General features: G+C 39.7%; 1 long non-coding RNA gene across 1 annotated transcript; it reads left to right on the forward strand.

The window, feature by feature from the left end:
• Positions 1-4,266: 4,266 nt before the first annotated feature.
• LOC111733390 lies at positions 4,267-8,873 on the forward strand. Its single transcript, XR_002777969.1, has 3 exons — positions 4,267-4,319; positions 7,794-7,850; positions 8,476-8,873. It is a non-coding gene; the product is annotated as an uncharacterized LOC111733390 (long non-coding RNA).
• Positions 8,874-11,478: the final 2,605 nt, after the last annotated feature.

Genomic DNA, 11,478 nt, shown 5'->3' on the forward strand with positions numbered 1-11,478 from the left:
TGTGACAGAAACAAGGAGCAAACAGCAAGGAAAATCACCTGGGAGCTAGATGAACAAGGCATACAACTAGGGAGAAATCTAAGAAATCACCCTGCAATGGCAGAAGGTAGGACGAGGCAAGGACTCGAGGCTGCCCATACCAGAGCGGCTGAGTGGGACTGAAGCTGTGACAGCGACAGCGGCAGCGGCAGCTGCAGCTGCAGACACCTCTTAAAGGGGCCGCGTCCTCAAGCAGACTTCCATGTTGACAGACCTGCTCGCTCTGAGCACCAGTGCCGGTTTGGCTGCACAGGGACTTACAGGGTGACACTTGAGTCGTTGGAGTGAGGGCCTCAGTGAGGCTCTCTCCCCTGCCGGTGGTATCCATTGTTCCTCTGTTGAGTCCTCCCACCTTCCAGTGCATGGACGCAGCACCACCATAGCAGAGACATCATCAAACTGGATAACAGAGGAGTCCCTGAAACTCTGCCTCCTCCAACTTGGGGCCTCCACTCAAGCCACATCCAGGTGTATCCTCAGCGAATCAGGTGTTCCTTGCTAAGCCAACTCCAAGACTCACACTGGTGGCAGCTGGTCCCAGTTTCTGGTGTAGCCTTTTGAGGCAACTATAAACACAGAATCTGTGGATTGCTTGCTGAATTTCAACAGGGGTTCAACAGAGGGGCACAGGCTTGGGCTAAATTTGGCCTGCAGCTGAACCCCTCTCAGGACTGTGCCACTGGATACTTACCTCACAAAGTTGTACTAATAAGCCTGGGAGACTTAGAAGCTTTGCTTAGTACATAGAAACAGACACAGAAAGGCAGCCAAAATGGGAAGACAAAGAAGCAGAAACCATATGAGGGAACAAAATAGAGATCCAGAAATAATAGAGTCAAGCAATCTAACAGATGCCGAGTTCAAAATACTGCTCCATGAACTTTTGGGAAGTGTTGATGAATTCAGCGAGAACTTCAACAAAAAGATATTAAAAAAAAAAAAAAACGTAAAAATGGAAATGGAAATTATAAAAGGGAACCAGTCAGAAATGAAGAACACATTATCTGAGATGAGAAGTATATTAAATGGAATAAACAAAAGAATAAATGAAGTGAATAAAGAAGAGGATCAAATGACTTATATAAAGGACGGGAAAGCCAAGGACAATCAATCAGATTGGCAAGAAAAAAGAAGTTAGGACTATATAATAATCTAAGGAGCCTATGGGACACTACTAAAGATAAAAATATCTGTGTACAGGTGTGGCTGGTGTGTTATATACCAACTATAATTGACAAAAAACCTCATTGAATGATACGATGTAAATGCAGGCAACTAGTTGTCTATTATATTTCAATAAAGACAAAAAAACATAAAATAGCATTCAGGTACATACAACATTATACTTTTAGGATAAAAATATATATGTTCACTAGTATAAATAATGCTACATACACCATTCCCCTCCTTTTGAATTATTTATGCAGAATACATTATGAGGCCTATCAGTTCAAAAAATACCTCTTCTCCTGCTGTCATACTTAATGCAAAAAAGAGTATTAATTTTTTTATAGCTAACATTATTTTCTTAATAAGATTTAATTTCTACATCTTCAACTAATTTTGTTTTGCTAAATTTACAATTTTCTAAACAAAGTTTGTTTCAAAAAAGATGGTAGAGGTCCAATTGATGCTAAAGCAACTGGACATCCATTGGCAATAAATAGATAGATAGATAGATAGATAGATAGATAGATAGATAGATAGATAGATAAATTCTGACCTAAGTCTCACATGTTACACAAAAATTAACTCAAAATGGGCCAAAACTTAAATGTTAAATGTGAAACTATAAAGCTTTTAAGAAAATAGGAGAAAATCGTCAAGATCTAGGGCTAGGAATTCTTAGGCTTGTCACCAAAAATATCACTCATTAAAAGAAAAATTGATAAACTGGACATCAAAATTGATAATTCTCTCTGTGAAAGACGCTGAAAAGGCAAGTTACATAATAGAAGAAAATATTTTCAAAATACATATCTGACAAAGAACTAGTGTTTAGAATATATAAAGAACTTTCAAAATTCTACAGTTAAACAGGGAGAAGTTGATAAAAGAGTACAAAACTTTCAGTTACAAAATAAAGTTTGGATCCAATACATAACATGGCATCTACAGTTGATAATACTATTTTATCATGAAATTTACTAAGAGTAGAATTTAAATATTCTCAGAAAAATAAAAGTGGTAAACATGTGATGGATGTGTTAACATGATGTGGGGGGAAACTTTCACAATGAATATCACATCATCACGTTGATTTAAGATCTGTGCAATTAATCTACTTGTGATTATGTAAAACATCAGCCAATATTTGCTAGATCAGGTGGGTAGATACCTGTTCTACCGTTGCATGATTTAACCTTGCAGTTAGGAAAAGTTTTAGATCTAATTTAAACTTTTATATACACTTATTTGGGAAGAAGATACTTATTACAATAGCATCTCCAACTCATATGTGTTTGAAACGGGTTTCAGTGTACCATTCCAGTTACTGAAAAAGTGAACAAGAGGTAAGCTGCTAATATGTTAACAGGATATTTGCAATTCTTTTAAACTTAGAACTAAATTAATATAGATAATTCCTGCATTAGCAGGACTCATACTAATTTTATCAATATTATTTTTAAATAAAGTGATTCGTTTAAATTTTTATTGCATAAGAAATCTGTGATATGAAAATGGTATTTTGATTCCAGCTAGGGAGATAAGCGAATTGTGAGAGAGGAAGAGACAGAACTTAGAGTGTCCTTGGTCCTCGTCTCTGAAAGCCTAGCGTTTGCTCCTTGGGCGAGAGGGCGCCCCCTTGAGGCCTTAGCGGTTCCTCACTGGTTGACCCACTGGAGCCAGACTGTTAGCCTCTTGCTCGCACCCTCCATGGCGTGTGAACATTTTACTTGTTTATCCAACAAATGAGACTTAAGCCACGCTGTGTGCCAAGGACTCTTGCCAAGCTGTTAATAAACGCTGTTGCAACGCAGAGAACTGGGGAAGAACAGGGACCCCAAATAGGACCCAAAGCGCATCACGATCCGCCTTCAGCTGTCCGCCCGCTGCTCCTCTGAGGGGCGCGGCCGGGCGCGCGGCCGGGGCGGGGCCTGTCGCCCGGGAAACTGTCGTTCCCGCAGCCACGCGCTTCCAGGCCCTAGTTTCGGTTGAGCGGCCGCTAGTGAAAACCCCGGACAGTTGTCGCCCCGGACAGGAGTGGGGAAAGAGGGGTCTCTGAGGCTCGGGGGCACCGAGGTCCCTGAGACAGCGTGGCCGCGGCTATGCTAGATCTCGGGCAGTAACGAATCTTCGGTTGCTTTTTGCTTCCTCGGGCTTCAAGAACAATGGATATGGTTCTGGTGGGGTGTGCGCAGACCTGATGGTGCCTGGGTCCAGGTGGGAGATCGACCATCCCGGTCCCCGGTACCCTCCCTAATCTCCTCCAGATCAAGGTCTGTGTCCCCCCCTAGTGGGAGAGAAGAAGAAGTGCGGACAACCGCTGCTGACCTCGCTCTGGGCCTTGACTCGGTCTGGCCAAGCAGAGTCAGTTACTGGAAACCGTGGCAGGGCTCAAACTCCCACAATAGTAGTTTCTGGAGGTCACTCATCGTTAGCACCTGTTTCTGGCTTGGAAGTTGATTATAAAGTAGATTCGAAAGGATTCCGGCTCAGGCCTGAAAGTCACCTTTGCAGATGTCAGTCTGTTGTTGCCCAGCTAAAGTCCACAATAGCTTGACCTGATGAATACCCTGGATGTGAGTAACACTGATTAATCAAGTGTCTTGCCTACTTATTGCATCCCCTCACTACTTCTTTTCAAGGGGTTCTCACTGACTCAAAATCGTTTTTCACAGTGAATTCTAGTAGATATGACTTTGGAGTGCCCCTTAAGGTCCAGTTCCTCAAGGGTAGTCCTGGAAATCTCACCACGTTTTTGCTTCCTCCAGAGATGTAAGCCCCGACTGTAGCCAGAGCCAACTAATGCCAGGTTCTTGGGTCTCAATATCATAGAAATGAGCATTGTACAGGATATGAAGTTCAGCAAGCAAAACTTTATTGAAAGCTAGTGGGATTCTACTCTAGACCTCTCAGTAGCTACTAAGACATCAAGAGACAGAGGAGCTATGATTCTATTGACTAAACTGAGAGTCATTGAAATCATGAGACGTTTGTGACCCAATACTCACCCTCCCCCCATTATATTTCAGGGCTTTTGAAGAATGTGCAGAATGTGGAAGTGCTACACCCCTGAGAACAGAAATGTTTGGCTCCTTGCCTAAGGATAGAGGCAGGTGAGGACGCAGGTCATATATTAAAGGGTGCTCTGGGACTGTTTCACAGGTGCCCTGGAAAGGCTGGTGCAGGTGGGTATGGGTTGGGGATGAGCAGAGAAGGGAAGCTGCTTTGTTTGACATGATGTGGAGGAAGTAAGAGACTTAGAGAAGAAACAGAAGAGGTTCTAAAGCTGTGCCATCTAGTACTGTAGCCACAAACTGCATGGGGCTATTGTGCACTTGTAATGTGACTAGTCAGAAATAAGCTGTACGTACTATAAATGTAAAATGCACACCAGATTTCAAAGTCTCACTTTTTAATGTAAAGTATTTTATTTTTATATTGATTACATGTTGAAATGGCATTTTGGATATATTGAGTTAAATAAAATATATGAAAATTAATTTTTTAAAATTTTTTATGGTGACAGTGGTTAATGAAATCCAATAAGTTTCAGCTGTACATTTTAACAGTAAGGCACGTATATATTTACATTGTGTGTTTGCCTCCCATAGTTAGAGTTCTTTCTGTCACCACATATTTGACTCCTTTTACCCCATCTACCTCCCCCTCTCCCCTACTCTCTGGTATATTAAAATTAATTTTACCTGTTCATTTTTACTTTTTAATGTGACTACAAGAAAAATTTAAGTTGTACATGTGGCTCATATTATCTTTCTTTGGGAAAGCACTGTTCTAAAGATTTTGGAGTGTTGGAAACTACTTGAAATTTTCCGAAAAACTGCTTCTCCCCCTTCACACAGCCCTCCATCTCCCAGAAGGTACCCTTACTTACCCTTACTGTATCATCTATATCACCCACAACCTTACTAACCTGGCTAACCTCAAACCAAAGGCCTTAGCATTTTAAGAACTGCAGCCTAACCACAAGCAGTCTAGAACTGCAGAATGACGATCACTCGTACAGGAGAGCCTCAAACCTGTGTCAGCTGTTGCTACTAGAACCAATTCGGTGCTGGCAAAACTGTTTCCCCTGATTTGACTGTCCAGTTTTGCAGAAATGAACTGCAGAGAAACTGCAGAGAAGGGAAGGAAGAAATAAGGAAAGGAGGATGGTCACCTCACCAACATTCACTCCAAGTTATTGTTACAAACTATGGGATTACAGCTGTCTTGGCTTGACTTCTTTTTGTCAGTCACCTCACCTTAAAAAGTAATTAGCTTTGGTGAAGAAACTGGAAGATTCAGCCATTCCTTCTTCAAAGATTTCTTCTGCTCTCTCTCTCTTCTCCTGGGATTCCAAACACACTTCTGTTAGACTCTTTGATATTATCTCACAACTCTTCAATGCTCTTTTGTGTTTTCTTCACACTTTTTTCTCTTTGTATTTTAGTTTGGGTAATTTCTGTTGACATATCTGCAAGTTCACTGACACTTTCCTTAGCTGTATTGAGTGTACTGATTCTTCATCTCTGTTACCATGTTTTTTATTTCTAGCATTTCCATTTGACTTATATAGTTTTTATCTCCGCTAAAATTTTCCATTCATTCATTTATGTTACCCACCTTTTCTACTAGAACCTTTAGTATATATGATTCATATATTAATCAAAGTTATTTTAAATTCTCATAGTTCCTATATTTGGGTTATCTCTGAGTTGGATTCTGTCGATTGCTTTCTCTCTTGACAATGGGTTTTTCTTCTTTTTTTATGTATCTCATAATTTTTTATCAAATGCCAGGTATCTTGTGTATAATAGTAGAGATTAAGATAAAGAGAATGTGTGCCTCAAAATAAGTACGTTTCTTCTTCTGCTAGGTCAGTAATGTGGGTTGTTGAGTCAGTCTAATCAGTAGTTAAGCTGGGTTTAGGTTTTATTGTTCCACCTTTAGTACACCACTCATTTAAATTTCCTCTAGTGTTACCTTATGCTCAAGGTGTGGGCTGGAGGGCTGGAGGAATTTTCTCAATGCTTCCGTTCCACTATCAGCTTCTAGGCCTCCCTGTAAAACTTGCGCCACAGAGAGGCCTTTCTCCATGCTTGCCTTTCCCCCTGCTTGTTGTTACCTTGTGCTTGCTCGCTCGGTAGTGGGACCCAACAGACTCTCAGCCATCCCGGTCCAGCCTGTCTTAGGCAAGCTTCAAATGTTTAAACTTTGAGAGTGGGGCTCTCTCAGTTCCTCAGTCTTCCTGTATCTTTGATGGATCTTGAGAAGATGAGCGTCTCCTATAAGAGCATCCTGTAATTGTATTGGTTTGAGATCCTGGGTCCAAGACTTTTCATGTCTCTCCTTCCCCAGGGATAGAATTTGTTTGCTTGTCCTTTCCTACTCCTACCCTTCTCCAGTATCAAAGGTCATTACCTGGGCCCTCAAGGCAACAGCTTGAGGCTATTATTCTCATATTCAAGTGTAAGAAAGGGTCTGGGCAGGACTTTTTTCTCTTTTCTATAGTGGGAACTTACTCCCCTTCAACAGGCCGGTCACCACCAAGGGAGGGTCTCTCTGGTCTCCTGCCTTGTCTCAAATCTATCTCATCTGCACTCAGCAGAGAACAAAGAGAAGAGACTGAAAATGGGAGCAAGCTGTTTTGTCTGAGGCTCCCACGGCTTCTATATTCTCATGCTAGTCCACATATGGCCTTTAGCAATTCATTAACAATTTTAGGTGAATTCTTATCACCTTGTATGGTGCTTGCTGTATCTTTTTAAAGTGCTCACATCCTATCTCTCCTTGGTGGGGCCAGTCTTTCTCTGGATTTCAGGCTACTTGATTGGTCTGCAACCCTTGCTAGAATGACCAACTATCCCAGTTTGTCTGGGACTGAGGAGTTTCTCAGGACATAGGGCTTTTAGTTGTACTAAAGCCAGAAAAGTCCAGTCGGTTGCCCAAACCTCAGCTTTCTGATAGGTTCAAGAAAAGTTATTCTGCAATTTTTCTGGTTATGGTGAGAGCAATGTTCTCTCTACACTTCTACATCCTAGGCAGAAGCCAAATTACTGAAATATTTAAGCATGTTGAATCTGAACAAAAATGGTTATGGAGATAGTAAAAGCCTCTTGAGATAATAAAAAGATGAGAAACATTTGTTTCTTACTAAGGTGGAGGGGTTCTTATGAAAAAGCCTCCTAAAATAGACAAAAAGCAAAATGAGTAGTTTCTGCCACTCTTTTGTCTGCCAGCAGCAGATGTATCTGATTGCTTAAATGAACTCTAGCTGAAGAGTTGGATCCATGCCTATTCTTTTCTACAGCAGTACTCGACCTTCAGCTAGCACCAGATTTGGACTTTTTTTTCCAACAGGTGAGAAACTTAGAGTGAATCTTTAAAAATGTTTGTGTGCTTTTGTGGAGGGAGATGAAGGCTATGTACAGCAAATGCATTCAACAACAAGAATATTAATGACCTTTGGGTAAATGTGTATGTGTATGTGCACGTGAATGTATATAATCTTGCTGTCAACCCGCTGGGGACATGTTTGATTTACGTTGCCATGAGTGGTACATCTGGTCTTGTGGTTTTTGTTTCAGATGTCACAGAAGCCAGGGGTGTCTGTGACCCCTACATCCAGCACTAATGACTATGAGGTAGGTAACCTCAGTGCAATGCTATTTATTTTGTGTAATGATGAAGGCTATCTTTTGCTCATTTATTCCTTTGAGTATCTTTAAATATCCAAGAGAAATACTTACGGCCTCTTATTGAGTTTGTAGGCTATATATATGACATCTTCCTATTAAATGGTCAGAATAATTTGATTAGTACAGTAAAAACAACACAGAAATAATAAGACTAGGAACATACATAATCCCAACAGCTGTGGAGTTTATATGGCTGTAGATAATAATAGCTAAGATATATAGTGTTTATCATGTGTCAAGCGTTGTCCTAAGAGTTTTACATTCATTAACACATTGAATCCTTGCACATATAAACTTTATAATAACCCTATGACATTAGGTATTATTATTCACATATTCCAGATCAGGAAAATGAGGAATAAAGAGGTTTTGTAATGTGTTCAAGGTGACATGAATAACAAATGGTGGCATTGTGACTTGAGCCCATGCAGTCTTTTTTCAGAATTCTTTTAAGCACTATGACAATGGTCAAAGACAGAGTAGAGGTAAAGATTTCAACCTGCAGGAAAGTGTAAGAGAGTGGGAGTTGTGTACATGTGAAAAAGCTTTTAAAATAACATTTTGATTTTAGGTCATATACCAAATGAAGATGTAAAGAAAGCTAAAGGAGGACATGCTAAGGAAAAGAATTTAGAAAATGGTACAGTGATGCCTTATACTCACTACAAGTCAACAGAGAGTATGAATTACACAGACAAATGTGGTCAAATATTTGATGGAAATTTCATGTATAGCTCAGTAATGGTGGAAATGCTAAAACAGCAATAGCAACGACTTGCAGAAAGATCCCTATTTCTGTATATAACATACTTGAATACTTACGATTTCAAAATCGAAGATTCCTCAGAAACCATTTGCCATACAGAAGAAATTGAGGCTGAAAAATTTTATCAGTTCCATTTATGATAAAGTGATTGAGAATAAAACCAAAGAATGATATGTATAAAGAACTTTGGTTCAAAGGTGACAACATGGACATTATCAACTCATGAAGCAGAGTGAGATTCACAAATGAGTAAAAAATCCCACAATTGTCCAAACCGGTTTTTATGATCCAGAGGACACATGGGAGAGCAGGACAGTCAACAGGTATATCATTGTGGAGTTTGCTGGCAGGGACGCTGACTTTCTTGAAAGAGTGGGATGCTTCGAAGGCCAGCGATTGTTTTTTCTAGTCAGGTATTATTATAACAAAATATGTTTATAACTATAGATGGGATGAAGTCTTTTAACCTAACCTGAAAGCAATCCTCTCTATACCTCCTGGGTGACCTAGGTGACTTTATGTAGCTCTTAAGTGGCACCAGTATCATTGCATGTGAACATGATATTCTCACAAAGGCAAAACCTGATAGTAGTAATCCAGGAGTAAGGAGAGAATACTTAGATTGTGTTGAAAGTTATAATAGTGCAAAGTTCTGTAGGATGGTTTCTTAAAGCTAACTTTGACTATGGTCCAAAATGCTTGGAGCATTCTTAATTTAGTATAGTTTGTGGCCCTTAATGAAAGGATGCCGTATTTGTTTTACTCATCCTCAGACAAGTGAAACAATCAATTTAATATAACAAGCTCAGCTGCATCCTCATAGTCTGGAATTTTCTAGTCAAGAGAATTGAATGAGGATGTGCTTTCGAAGGACCAATTCAGTTTTTAAGGTATTGTCAACAATGGGAAGAAAAGAGAACACTACTTTACTAGGTTATGCCCTTTTTAAAAAATAATTTTACTTTCTAAATTGAAGTGATCCTGCAGAAGACTGGGTTTGAGACTTGGTGAAGGATACACTGGAAGTAAAGGACACAGAGAACATGGGGTTGATGGTGTTCAGTGAATGTGGCTTCTCAGGTCTCTTCGACTCATCTCAGGAGAAGTGTTCAGGCCAGTGATATTAAGGTTCTGTCTGCCCAGGATGGAGAGCTCTCCAAGCCTCATGTAACCCCAACTACATTACCCTGAAATTCCAGGAGATGAACTCATATGGTTACAAATATTGCCTTTCACAAGCCAAACTGTCTGGATCTAACCTTCAGGATCCAGGAATGATTCTTGCTAAGCCATCAGTACTGTCTTTTACATTGCCTGCAGTTGATATGATTAGGCATCATACACACAGTCCTATTGTGATGGTGTAAGAAAAAAGAAGCTGTGAGGGGCCTGTGAATTTAGCTCAATGCAATGGCAAAAGGTTTAGTAGGAACTGAGCAGAACAGGTCTGGCCAGTTCTTACCATACAAATGGAAAGGTTGGTTGTGTTTGTGACTACTGTCGTGATGCTTATGGGCATAACGAAACCCAGCTGCACATGTTATTGCCATAGCCTCAGTCATTAGCTTTCCGAAGATGAGGCGTTATTCCCAGACCTGGCTGTGGGAACCATTTGCTTGTCAGATACCTGTTTGGAACATCACAAGGCACAGGCAGCTACTGACTAGCTGCCAACGTCAGAAATTGTGATACTGTTATAATTGTTTTCTCACGAAGTAAAAGTGAGGGCTTGTATAGTACAATATGTTGGTACTGAAAACAAAAACAAAATGGCAAATATTACTGTTTTTTGAAGTTTACAGAAGAATTCAATCCCTAGAAAAAGTATTTTTACACAAACACAGGAAACAGGTGTCCACATCCCAGATTTCATTAATGCTTTTTGAGGATTTATGAGTAGGAATTTAAAAGTACAGTCTGTGCTGATCGGTTTAATAACATGCTCTTCAATCTTTTTCTTCATTGTCCGCCTTCCTACAAGGAAACTTTCTATATTTTAAAGTAGTTACAGATTTAAAACCAGTTGATGAATATTGCTTTCCCCAATAGCTGAAGGTTAATAGAAAGAGCAGGATCTTGTCACTACAACCAGCATTAGATATTTCATTTTATTGTATTTGGAGAGAGGCAAGCTTCTTTGCCTCTTTTGAGTAAGAAGTTCAGACTGGTGAAAGGTAGAATTTCCCCCCTTTTCTTTTAACTTGGGGGAAAAAATTAAAGCAATAACTTTTCACATTGGCTACTTTTCTTGTTAAAAGTTTAAGATATTCGTTTTTTAATTTTTCAGGTATTTTTACATTGGGGATGAAGAACTAAGGCTATAGATCGGACCAGATCTCTGACTTAGACTAAATTTTTCTTGTCTTAATTTTAAAGCTTATTTAATTTTGTGACCTAACTACACTAGGAACTAAAGTGAAGGGAGGAAGTTATACCTTGGAATTTCACAACTTTTTGCACTTTTTACTTTGAGAGTTGATTATAAGTAAGGGTGGTGGGATGATGGTGGACAGGATTAGTGCAATGAAATTTGACGTATATGCTTGAATGGTAAAAGGACAACCAGTGATTTCATTATTCCTTAAAATATAAATATGTAATTTAATGATTACATTTGTGTAATCACCACCAAGATTAATGGAAAATTGCCAGCATTCCAGGACATATCTTCATATCACTTTTCAATTGTAGCCCTTCTCCTCCCCACAGGTGACCACTATCTTGACCTGTATAGTAATTCCTTTTTTTATATCAGTGTTCCTCAAAGTATGATGTGGCATGGGCATCATCTGGAAACTTGTTAGAAAT

This window comes from Pteropus vampyrus, unplaced genomic scaffold, assembly GCF_000151845.1.
Source record: "Pteropus vampyrus isolate Shadow unplaced genomic scaffold, Pvam_2.0 Scaffold14, whole genome shotgun sequence".
Taxonomy (NCBI): Eukaryota; Metazoa; Chordata; class Mammalia; order Chiroptera; family Pteropodidae; genus Pteropus; species Pteropus vampyrus.